Source organism: Pagrus pagrus (genome assembly GCF_965226575.1).
Source record: "Pagrus pagrus genome assembly, chromosome: 14".
In the NCBI taxonomy this organism is placed as follows: domain Eukaryota; kingdom Metazoa; phylum Chordata; class Actinopteri; order Spariformes; family Sparidae; genus Pagrus; species Pagrus pagrus.
The window spans coordinates 22,297,739-22,311,557 of NC_140198.1; the positions used below are offsets into that span (position 1 = coordinate 22,297,739).

The 13,819-nt window shown below is 39.9% G+C and overlaps 1 protein-coding gene across 1 annotated transcript in view; it reads right to left on the bottom strand.

Annotated features, from left to right (window-relative positions):
• fryb (furry homolog b) overlaps positions 1-13,819 on the bottom strand; it is a gene marked incomplete at its 3' end in the record, with an annotated part of 63,590 nt that extends 49,771 nt beyond the window's left edge. The window contains exon 1 of the mRNA XM_084373090.1: positions 13,714-13,819. The remainder of the gene's footprint in view (positions 1-13,713) is intronic.

The window sequence follows — 13,819 nt, forward strand, 5'->3', positions numbered from 1 at the left end:
CACACACACACACACACACACACCCTTCCTTATGGAGCTCCCAGGATTCCTCACATTCTGAGCAGGGGCCTGGGCATGCCAGCTGTTGGAATGTGACTCCTCCACACACACACACACACACACACACACACACACACACACACACACACACAGCCATACATACACACACACATACACTCATATATTGACACATGCACACAAAGACATACGTTGCATTCTAATCAACCTCAAATTAAAGATGTGTCTAATCTTTATTATGAATGCATCTCAAGCAGTTGCATAGTTGCACACATACAGTACATATTAAGAGCGAGGAATCCTATATGGCCTCTCTGGATGTTCACTAAACACCAGCTGTTAATAGATGGACTCATTTATTTTAGGAATGCATCACATTTTTGGATTCCTTCAATATTGTAATATTGAGTCCAACCTGATACTTTAAGTAAATGTTGATTAAATATGTAACGAGCACATTGAAATAACAGACGTAGCCTTCTAAATTCAGCTCACTTTATTTTTCATGAGCTACTTGATCTAAGTAGTGATGGTTCTGATTCAAAACTAATTAAGTTCATAGGCTGAAATTGATACAATACAAATTAAAGTTTAGATGCAACTCCTGAAATTGACATGATGTGATCAGCTAGACAGGAGATGGATCAAAAGACGATTTGTTGGAACTACGAAACCATCCTTCTTCTTTTGAACAATCTTTGGCAGCAAATTAGCGTTATTTAGCGACAGCTAAAAGGCTTTAAATAAGGTATTTTTTGTGTTTTTTCTTAAAAATTAGTTACCATAAGAATTGCATGGATTGCACACCTCCGGCAGGGCCCACAACCACCTATAAATGAATGAAGCCTAATCCAATATCCACTTCTTACTGTATAGTGGCTGAAAATTAGCCTCTATGAAAAAAAATCAACTACATCAAGATTTTTAATCAGGATCTGCATCAAAGTGTACACACTCATAAATACCAGCCACCTAAATACGCCTGAATTTATCATTGATGCAATTTTCTCTGAGAAATTTGCTAAAACGCTCCAATGTTAAAGAAAGAAATTCCCGGATCAGTCCCTTTATCCCGAATCTGCACCGAAAGTTAATGGGGTCTATTCTGGCCGAGACCCATCCTCCATCAAAGTTTTGCGGAAAAATCCTTTTAGTCAAACAAATGGACACGGGTGAAGACATACCTTCTTGGCGGAGGAAATTAATCAATTATCAAAAAAGTTTCAGATTAAATTCCACTAATTGATGAATGAATTAATAGTTCCAGTTGTAACTCTTGCTGACTCAGCTACATAAATCCCATCTGTTAAACAAAAGAACACTACTAAACATGTGGCGCTCATCTGTCTTTCTCATATGTGCATTAGACACGTGGTTGTGGCTGTTAACTGGTCCATCATAACACAGCAGATGAGCATACACACACAGAACATAGCCACAAACAACCACAGAGGGACTGTTTGAGGGTCACAGTTCACACAGTGGTGTATCCTTGACACAGCTGGGTTGATCAAATAGATAACCCGAGCGAAGAATGTGTGTGTGTGTCGGTTGTTGTCATGCCAGGCATACCTGTCTCCCCAACATCAAAGCCTCAGTCATGCACATTATCATAGCATACAGGTCCCATAATATTCAATTCCGTCGCATTTCTTGTGTCGACAGTTTCACAATCTATGCGCTCATTTATTGAGAAGTCACTGTTTTCCTGAAAGACGTGTTTGTGCAGGTGGTACTCGGTTACACAGGCACTACCTCACTCCAGATTTCCCCTTTAACTTCACGCCCACATTTCTCTCTTCTTCTGAAGCGCAGCCAAATTCCACTAAAAAATGTATAGTCGGATATAAAATGACTGCCACAACCTTTCTGCTTTCCTCACAATAATATGCTAGTACTCCATAAGATCATAGGTCGTAATGTTTGTGACCGAACAGAGGATTACTTTATCATTACTGTAACTCTGGGTCACTTTGGGTCAAATTTGAGAATGTACTGAAGTTTTAAGGCCTTTTTTAATTTTGAACTGGCTGTGGTTTTTCAGGAATGGACAGGAACACAGGATCTGTTTCTACATTGAGAGATCAAATGACACTATTGTTGGAGGGCAAGTCGAACGGATAAAAGAATCATCAAGCAACTAACAGGTTTCAAGTTCAGGCACAGATTGGCTGTTCTTTTTCAACTGTGTTTCTGCAGCGTTACGTCACCTTTTGCCAGTCAAATTCAAGCACTTTTCAAGCATTTTCAAGGTTTCCCAGTTACATAAATCTGTGATACCTTAAATATCAATACACATCTATACTCAAAATCCAAACCAAAAGAATGCTTTGCGATAGCATTTTACATAAGGGTAACTGTGAGCAGATATAAAACAATTTACTCTGAAAGTAATGCAGCTACAATTTCAAAATCAAAGCATTAAAACATATCCCTCATCATTCCCTGAAGTATGGGATTAAATACAAATAAAACTGTTGTAATACTGTATTAAAACACTTTTAAACACAAGCCTGCTCATGCCATCTAATGGTACTTGGTAAGTTTACCAATGACAGATACTACTGCTGTTGTGCTTGGTCAAATGCTGATAACAGCTAGATAAAATGGGAAATCTAACATATTATTTAGATAACAAAACAAAAAGAAACACAAAAGAAGTACGGGGCTAAGTGCATTTGTATTAGCCATCATGATCAAATAACCTATTATGAGCAATATTAGTGCTGCAATTACTTACTCACTACAACCAAACCTAAGACCAACAGGGATGGACATGGAACTAATACTAAAAATGACCTCTTGCCACCACTGCTAAAAACAATTACAAAGAAATCAACGCATTTTAATGTAAAATCTGTAATGTCAGCATTGAATCAAAGCATATGCCCAGTTCTATTATATTTTGACCGACAACTTAAGGTCTTGGCGCTCTCTCACAGTTGGAACTGTTTGGACATGAAATTCCCAGAAGTTGAGGATAGCTGTGAACAACTGAAAAAAATAATACTGTGCTTACATGTAAGGTCAGAGCCACACAGGCATGTCTGTTTCCCATTCTGTAGAATGAGGACTAGTGGAGTAATATTGTGCTGTTTTCTCATAACAAAGAAGGTATCACTTTTCACAGGGTCAACAAGAGCCACAACAAAGACACTTGTCAAGCCCTGGAGTCCCAGCATAGAAGAACCTTGTTCTGACACATGAAGAGACAGGTAGTGAGAGATCTGAAACTATTTCAAATCCCAGTTTGGATTTTAGAAAAACCCATCCCACATTCCAGTTGGAGAGTTGAAGATTATTTTAGCTAGAGGTTCAACCAGCCTTTCCACCATTTCCAGCCTGAGTAACCCCTCAGGTCATGACAAATTGCCATTCACATTTAAATAAACCCATCTGTTACATATCACTGATTCCTTGAATGATTGTTCCCGCCTTGACATGTTCACTCCAATAAAAAAAGCATCCCAAGCTTGTCTGCACCTACCTCCAATGATCCTCGTCCTCTTTCTGGACCTGGACTGAATTTTTGTAAATCTCCCAGTGAAGTCACTGGGGTCAAACATGTCCAATGACAGTGAGGCAATACGCTCAAGAACGATCCCATCCTGGCCTTGGCTCTGATTCTCTTGATCCTGTTCCTGACCTTGGCTCAGGGAGTGGCCATCGCAGTGGTCTGAAGCAACGCTTTCAGCCGCGAGGCTGGTAGTGCTTCCTACATCTTCTAGAGACATGTCTCCACTATCAAGCCACTGCCTGCTAGTCAAAACTTGGCCATCCACAGAGCTAGCAAGGAGACACTACATGATGGTTTGTAAAAAACAAAAACACCATTGGTAGAAAAAAAATCTTGTTCCAGAAGAGCAACACTTTGGGAAAAAAGAGATTTAAACAGGCTTTTCAGGCAGTCCAAAAAATCCAGTTTTCATTTTCTTCATCTCCTTTTTATCCACATTTTGGTATCCAATTTCTTCTCGAAGGGTTTCCTCTCTTTTTGTTGAGTTCATTCAATCCGGAGACAGTGAGCTCATTGCTTTGTTGTTATAGATACACAGCTCTCCTGAGAGTTCAGATTCTCCCCTCGAGAGCCCCTTTCTCACTCTCCTGCTTCTGGATTGTAAAAAACAATAAAATAAATCTTCCGTGTCTTCTTTTGTTTGAGAGGCAGTTTTATTTTCTGTAAAAGTTCGCCTGTCTTCTCCTGACGTGCCCTGTTTTTGCTCTCACCTGGTCTTTGTTTCTTTCTCTCTCTGTCTTTCTCACTCCTCTGAGTCTCTGAGGCACAGCTCTGTTTCTCCGCTCTCAGGTGGTGAACAAGGGAGGGATCCAATTCCAGGAACGCAGCTTGATTGGGTGGTTTGGGAAGTTTGGGTGGTTCTCTTATCCCCTCTCCTTCTCACCGTCTTCTTTTTCTCTCTGGGATTTTTTTCCATCTACCTTCCTCCTGTCACTACGGACTGTTTAACAATAGAGAAAATTATGTCTTTCTTGCGTCCTCTCTCACACACCTGTTTCCTTCTTCTTGTAGGAGCTCTACTCAGTAGTAGAGCACAGCAGAATGGCATGCATTTGCTTGATTCAGCCAGCCAACACATGGCATGTGGGTGTGAGTAAGAGTAATAGTCCCTGTACTCACTGGTCGAGGCTGTTTAGCCAGTTACAGTAACCTCAAAGTGTTAATGGTGTAGGATTACTGAGGGCAGACACACCCCTTTACAGAAGAGGGAAACAAAGCCAAACACAAACAGGAAGAATCCTCAACAGGGACACACATTTTTTGTGTTTATGTGAAAGTTAGCTATTTTTCTTGAGTTGCAGATGTATTTCAAAGATAAATTTGAGGTCGCATTGTTAACCAGTTTGAAATCTGAAACCACAGCTAGACAAACATTCATTTAAAGACTCTTCTGATTCACTGAGGAGCTGGTTTTAAAAAAACAACAGCATGTACAGTGTCATGATTTAAACAGCTAGATAAAAGTCCATCTTGGTGGCAAAAACTTCCTAGCTCTAGTCGTGAAAAGGGGCCAGAGATTACTCTAGGTTTCAAAACTCAAATTACCCCGCTGCTGCTTATCTACCAAAAACAGATGTTACAGGAAGTACAGTGCACTGTTTTGGTCCAGCCCTAATTACACATGGTCCTATCATTCTGGCAAAATCACTCTCAATGCCAAAATAAGATGTGTCCACTTCCTGGACACTGTAAAAGCAATTTGGCTAAACAGAACGTGATTAACAGACATCTTAAAGGCATTTTCCAAAAAGTAGGCCTGAGCAATTAATGAAATGTCATTATTATCAATTACCATTTTAGCTTTGAACAATTGAAAACAAGATAATTGGGTTAAAACGATTTATTGTGCTGCATTCCTTTTCGCAAAGATCCTCCCATTTTGTTTCATAAATCCAGCTCAATCTTTTCCTTACAGCCCCAAAGTCTCAGTCAGGCTGTAGCATGTTTGATTCAGCTCACTGCGGTTAATTTAGCCATAGCTTCGGAAAAACAGGTCAAGCCAGCCGCGGCTTGGATTTTGATGTGCGTCTATCTGTGCTGTTACAGTACAGGTGCTTGGAGCAGCCAAAAAGGACCAAAAAACTTGTTTTTCAGCAATACTTGCTCACATTTTATACACAATAGAATAATGACATTATAATGCACACATAATGTATTTTTATTATAAGACATGTATTATCTCCACCCACAGGATTATGTTTTCACCTGTGTACATTTGTTTTGTTTGATTTGTTGGTTGGTTTGTTAGCAGAATTACACAAAACTATTTAACGGATTTCCACGAAACTTGGATGGAGAATGGGTCTCAGCCCATAAAAGACTCTATTAACTTGAAGTGTGGATCCAGATAAATGTCGGATCCATAATTTTTGTTGTCACTTTCTTTTACATTACAAGATACAGCATTTCCGACAATTATTTTAATTTTTTAGGGATTAATGAATGGACCTTGGTGAAAAAAAATCAGGCATATTTAGGTGGCTGGAATCTATGAGAAAATACAGGACCGTTGGGCCTTGGCAGAGGTATGCACTCTACTAAGTCTTGTTTTTTATCAAGCAGCCCTACTAAAAAGTAAGAGGCCCTTTTACACACCAGACAGTACAGCAGTGTAAATACTCTAACGCGAACTTTCTTAAACAATTATCTTATATTTTTTCTTAATCCCTTACTCTGTTCTCTCAAATACACTTTAGGTCATCCTGTATTTTACTCTCCTTCTTTGCAGGCAGGGTAGTTAGCATCCCTGAGGAGACACCGACCCTGAGGTGACTTCCTGCTGTTTATACCACTATTGTCATGACATCAGCTCCACTGAGTGCCCAACAGAGAGATCATGTGTGTTGGTGCAACAACAACACAACCTTATGTCCTCTTTTAAAAGACCGCCACACAAGTTTGAGTAAATAAAACGAATAACTGGACAGTGTGTCTATGCTAATGATCTGTCATTGTCACAATGAACACCTGTTTTTCTGCGCTACTGTATGTTTACAGCTCACAAAAATATATTGACAAAGTATCTGACCTAGTTCAAAATCGTAATCTTAATTTTTCCTAAAACAAGTGATAAAATATTTATTGCTTTCTTCCTATGAGTTTTAGGTTCATGCTCAGGTTTAGGTTACTTTATTTGCACCAGTAGTCAGATTTGATTTGCAGAAGAAGAAGAAAAGACATCTGTCCTGACCCAGATATTACAAACAACACTGGTTTCACTGGTTTTAAGAATAAACATGAGGAATTGATGCACACTGCTCATGAAACACAATAAAATGAGGTATTTTTCTTTCTTCTTTAGAGAAAGCAGCTGTTTTAAGTTTTTAAATTGACATTTTTAACAGTTTGCCCTAGTTTCTTTAAATATGTTGCACTATCAACCATCTGTCAAGGAAATAGTTAAGGGTGGCAAACAAGCACAACTAGGCACGGTGCCAAAGTCAGTTAGAGAGGCGTGCCGTCCCCTAGGGGAGTACAACAGCCAAGTATTAAGACAGACTCACTCACACATGAACACACAGACACACACAAGCAGGAGACTGTTTTTGTCTTTTCATTAACTGTCAACTGGGGCCAACCAATCAAAGAAAACAAACATGTTAACCAATCATCTTCAGGAATGTGTTGACACAGAAAAAGTAGGGTGCTGCAGTGATGATGGTGGCAGCAAAGGCATCGACAATGAGAAAATATACAAATCTATTCACCAACATATGTTTTTTAATCATTTTGCTCACTTTTAATCTGCATACTGTATGTTAACCTACAACATGCTGATGGAAAACATTACATATGCAATATTCGACTGTCTCTGGCTGCATAGTGGTTAATGGATGATAATGGACTTCACTTGGGTTTCCTGACAAGCTACTCAGGTTTGTCGCTCTTTTGTTTGCTTGACCTGGTTAGTCAGTAGTGTTTCTAGTCAATAGATCAATCTCACTCTTCATACATCCAGGTTAATCCCATCTCTTCTTTCCTTAGCACTATTCTTAACTCTTTAATGTAAATTAGTCTATTGATTGTTTTTACATGCATTCAAAGACAGTTGATAACATTGATGTGAGACACAGTAGGTGTATTGCTAACAAGATAGAACAGGAAGTCTCATAAATCTCCGCTAATAAATGTATTTCATTATCTGAATACACAAAAAAATCCCTGAAGGTCAATTCTCATGCCGCATATACCACTCATGATCATAATTATTACTTTTCTATGATCCTAACCTCTCTTTTTTGTGTTAGTAAGCACATAAATCAGCCGGAATATGAATTATGGGCCAAGCCATCACCTTCCACCCACTGTGCAGACAGGCTTCGGTTGACTGGGACAACTAAACACACCCAAACAGCCACACAGACCACAGGGTCATGGCCTGTTCTTTAGTCTGAAAAGCAAACAGCAAGTCCATCTTATGATTTCCCCCCTGCCCCAGCGCCCTTCTTTTGCTCTCATTACACCAGTTACTACTCGATCATGCCTGATGGTCTCTGTCTTTAAGACAAAGTAGTGCCAGCCCGCCTCACATAGTGTCTGAAAAATAAAACTATTTCCTCTCCCACGCAGAAGGAAGGAATGTGCCATGATCACTTTTGGGCCTTATTATTATTATCATAAACACGCGTCTTTGCTTCTTTACTTCCTTATCTGAACTTTAATACTTTATCACCCACTGACCTCAATAATTTAGTTGTTATCTAGCACAAGTTTGTGTATTTAAAGACCTATAAATTAATTTCAAAATGATAGTAGTTACTAAGCATGTGCGGGACTAGTTGACTAGTTAAACACACATTTAAATTACATATTGACATAATTTGCACTGAAATCTGATTTCTTCTAATTCAAATATTGCTTTTAAAAAAAGAGCATCCATTGCTAATGTTAACAACAGTGGCTAGCTTTTGCGTCTAAGATGTTACGCAACCACCAACTCTGCTTATGCCTGGGTGTTTTGTGTACATAACACCCCGGCATAAACAGAGTAATGTAGTTTATGCTGTTCAATGCAGCCAGGACTGCACAGATTTGTACACTGAGGAGACAAAACAACCTCTCCATAAATGAATGGCACAACACAGGAGGGCCAACTCCTCAGGTCAAGACTCTACTGTCCACTTACATCTGAAGGAGAAAAATCATTCCTTTGAGGACAACAATGTAAACATCTTGGCCAGAGAAGACAGATGGTTTGAAAGAGGAGTAAAAGAATCCATCCATGTTGAAACTGGAAGGACCATCTTTGAATAGAGGAGGTGGCCTACGCCATTACTTATCACCTACCTACAATGCAGAACTGAGTTCCCTCCCCAGACAGCTTAACAACCATTCACACCTGGGCTCACCTAGCCCTAGCAACCCACATGAAGGCCAGTTGGGTCAAGGATCAACAAGTGGCCCTAACGACTTTGAAACTCAGAGCTCACACGTGTCCTTAACAACTTTATAAGGATACACCCACACAGAAGCCTGCAACCCCCCTCCAGTTAGTTATAACTGAAGAAGCCTCTTGGATGAGAGGTGAAAGGCCTTCAAGAAACAGAAACCAGTTGCTTACGATACATTGCCTCACCCCATGACCCACTGATTATCATCCTTCAACATATTTAAATCGCACCCTCTGAGACGTCAGCTACAACAGGAAACCTTTTATTTCTCCTGCCACTTAAATATGCTGCCGTGCTAACAGTTGGCCTGAATACCCAACATGCTCAGCCACCCAGTCTAACAGGAGAACTGAGAAATAAACAAGTTTACTTTTGGTTTATACACTTTAGCAAGACTGCAGTTCAGGGGTTCACTGGGATGAAAAATTAATGATAGGAGTGCCCCACCACCGCAATAATCAATCTCTTTGTAAGAAACAATGCAGCTTTGCATCACAGACATTTTTGTTACCAGTTGTAGCATGATAGTTTGCTTTGATCGAGAACATATTTCCAGAACTTGTCAACACCAGCACCAATAAAAATATGAAAACTATATTTAGTGGGACATCTTGGTGGCTTTGTTGGTTAAAGCATGTACCAAGTAACAATGCCTATACAGCCTTTTTATACAACATCCTGTAATTTCATATGTTTATGACATTATAAGTTATTGATCTATGTTAAAACCAGTTTTAGGAATGTTAAAATGACTTTAACAGGCCCAGTAACTGATATAGTATATGTATACTGCATGTTTGTACTGGCAACACACTCCTCATGCACTCGGATTGCCGCACACATATGCCTTCTTCTCAGAATGAAAGTAAAAGTTTTACTTCTCTTTGCAGTGATTTCTTTTTCAGTACACCTATTTATTTGCTTGCTTTAGTTTTGTATTTTTTTAATTTATGTCATGTTTAATGTATTTATATGCCTCTGTAAAGTACGTTGAATTGCAGTGTCTGAATAGTACTGCTACATTAGATGGATAAACTTGTCTTGCCTTGCCTACAGAAGCCATCTATCATGATCATTAGCAAATACCAGGGTGACAGTAGCCTGATTATCAGACTAAACTGCCATTTCCCTTTTCCTTCACTTGAATTTCTGGGTGTCAATTTAGAGACCTCGAACTGTGCTACAGTACAGCAGTATCAGGTAGTACCTAAACATATTGTACACTGAAATTAACTGAAATAATTTTAGGTCTTTCACATGCTGAATCAGATAAGATATAAACTTTTATGACACAAATACTAGTAGAAATAATATCAGTCATGTGTCCTTCACCTTTGTCTTACCCCCATCATCATCAGGCCTACGCACACTGGCTCTACAATGGTGCCCCCTTGAGTCCAATACAAAAATAGTAATTCTGCTAATGCACTCACATGTCAGACAGCCATTTTTTAACACTTTTTTGTTATTTTTGTTGTTTATTTTTAGACTCTACTGTTCCTTTGTTAGGAAAATCATCATTTTGTTCAGCAGCCTGCTTAAACTCTCACTAGACTCTAGTTCCAGGAACTCGAGGAGGAGAAAGACAGCTCTGAGAAGTAAAACAAATAAAGTCTGTTCAAATTTCAGACACATTTTTGTTAATCTATTGACAGTGACATTAAAAACCTTTCAATTATTGGGATTTGGAAAAATGCACATTCATGCATTAATGCACACAATATTAGCCATGAGTGGACGTCACACAGTACAGTATGCCCACCAGCCTTTCCATACAGCTGGGTTATGTAACACTTTCTCTGGGGGTCTCTAATGCATCAGCAAACAGCCTCAGAGCTCCATTAAAATCTAACAGCAATGCACAGCATTTCCTGAACAATTATCTGAAGTCCTAACTCAAACACACAAAACACACAAGCCCGGTATATTAATTATCCACCAAAAACTCTAATTATGTCAACACAAGGCTCATCAGATCACATAAAATAAATGAGTGTACTGCTACTCTCAGAGTAATATTGGGGAGAAGATCTCGCCCATAAAACAAGAACTAACTTCTAGCCCCCCTCAGGCAAAGTCAGTGAGGGAGTGCGGTCATAAGAAATGTGATGGTGTGTGTGTGTATGCTGATGTCTCTGTATACGTGTGGACTTGTGTGTGTGCCTGGCAGAAACACCAGGTTATGTAATCCAGTGGGAGTGAGGTGCTGGGTGGTATCTATGGAAACGATGACAGCCAGGAAAGATAGATAGTTCACCAGTCGGGAGTGTGGGAGGTCAAACTGTTTCTCCTCCTTTCACGCAGGCAGATGAAGCTCTACAACATCTTCACAGCGGATTAAGTGTTCGGTGGCCTGCAAACGTCACTGAGCAACAGAGCTGAAAAAGTGCAGTGTGTCACTGGGTAAAAATGTTCCCCTCATGACCATGAACACGAACCGTGAAACACATAGCGACACGTATGAAAACATTTAGCGTCCCTGCTTGATGTTTGTCACAATGTCGTATTCCCTCCTGCTTTTCCCATATTTCTTGTTACTCTCAACTGCCTGCTAACAACTAAAGACCAAATGCCACAGTTATGAAATTTTAGGCATTAAGGTCCTATCTTCCCTTGTCTTCATTTGTCAGGAAACTGGCACTGCTGCAACCACACTGAACCGCAATGATTTAACTGCGAAATAGGATGTAGATTGTGCATTCATTATGCAATTTAAGCATACAGTATACATTTTTTTTAAAGATGATAGCACGATCATATTCAGGAATTCAGGGGATTCCAATGGAATTCAATGAATCCGTGTAGATTAATCTCCTTTAGCCAGGTCGTAAAGATGTCAAGTGTCCTGAAACAATTCACTGGACTGCTAATTGTACAACTGGAGACATTTTTACCCCTTCAGTTCTGCTGCCTGACTGGGATTAAAAGAAGAATTGATATGTTTTTTGTTTTTTTCATATCTGTATAAAATCCCTTAACATCCTGACAGCAATCAATAAATCAAATGTTTTGACAAAAAAAATTAAAGACAGGAAAAAAATCTGGTGTCTGTGGCTGTCGCAGTGCTCTTATCAGTCAATGACTCTGAAAGACTCTCATTCAGTAGCTGACCCAGTAACGTTAGCACAAAGTGCATAATTGTGGCATTTAACAGAGGGATTGGGATTTTCTTCAGTTGGATACTTTGATATCTTTTTGTAAAACTGGAACAACTCTTAATGCTTAGTACAAAGGATTTTGAAATGTTTTCATTTAAAGGATTATATGGGTCAAGAAAACTCTCTGACCCTGGCCCAGTGGACCACCCAGAGTATTATAATTCACTTCCACATGCCTACATGTTTAGATTACAAAGATTACACTTTAGTAGAAAATCCTAATTCCTCACATTCTTTAAAACCCTTTAACATAATCTGGCTCCTCTTATTTCTTCTACCTTAAATCATCCTGTGACAACTTAATGAAAATACTTGTGTAAAAACAACTTGAAGATGTGGAAAAAATAGACCAGTGATACAACTGACAACCCCTTGATAGGTTTTGTAAATTGGGAACATGAATGGGAGAAGAATCACAGCGCTGTGGCACCCATGACATGCTGTCTGTGTAGCGCAAGTCCAGACACAGAACAATGGAGTTAACTGGGTCGCCGTTGCCGGCTGGCTGTGCCAAACAGCTGGAGAGATGGAGAAGGAGTATGATTGAGTCATGAGGAAGGAGGGGAGGGAGGGTGATGAAAAGGCAGGAATGGGCCTAAAATAGGAGCATGATCAGACCGGGCTGGGGATGAAAACTAGGCGAGGTTTGATCATCCTGATACCTGCTCATTAACTTCACAGCAAACTCAATTAAGTATGTGGCTTTTCATCGCTTCACCATGTCAACACAGACAAAACAAATAAATCAATATGTATGATTTCATTTTGTGCCAGATGACAAGAAATGAAGGAGCCCAGTCCACAGTGGTGACACTGCCTGCTGTCTGGCTGCGTACTGTATGAGTGTGTGTAAATAATACATGCTGTAACACTGGCTTCCTCTCACAAAATGTTCAAGCTGACTCCTGAGCATCTCAGCTGCAGAATAATAAAGTGCCCAGCTACTCAAGCGGGATGATTGGCACCAGTGGAGCAAAACCAATTTAAGTTTCACGTTTTGAAGGCTGTGTTTAAATCCGCAACCCATAACTGTGTAATTGTCCTCACAATGAGGAGAAACATCACATCAGTGAGTGGTCCAGAGGCTCAGACATGGTGCCAGACAGACCCCATATGTGAGAGACGTTCATGTGCCATGTTATGTTACACTACGAGATGTTATATATTTTATAAATGCCGCTAAATTGTATTCATTTGTAGCGACTAGCGATCCTGCCATGGCTTTTAATTCATTCATGTGAGCTAACTAGCTGGTAGCTAGCATGCATTTTAGCATATTATCGTCCACCGCCATCACGAGTGAGTATTTACAATCACCGTCGCTGTTAACATAAAGACTGTTGCTAATCTGCCTCACAAAGCAGCGCGGCATTGTTCGTGGTACGAGTGCTGCTAAGGGAAGGAGCAAGCGTGTTCAGGTTGGTCACAATTTCTTTTAAAAGATGTAAAGGTGTCGACCACTATAACCAGCGATGCCCGTAGCTAACTCGGTAGCCAGCGAGCTAGTAAAGCCCCCTGTGGTAGTTATATCGATGTTATATCAAGACATTGCTCGGCTGCCTTTGTATCAACACAGAGCCATCAAACCCCGCCATACACAGCACTACTGCGACAATAAACTGAACGGTACCTTTTCTGCGTCGACCTCGACGACTATAGGATCATTTCCTGGCACGGGTTCTTTGTTTATGTGATTTTGTGGCTTGTTTTCATCAATCCGTCTCGTCTCTCTCCTC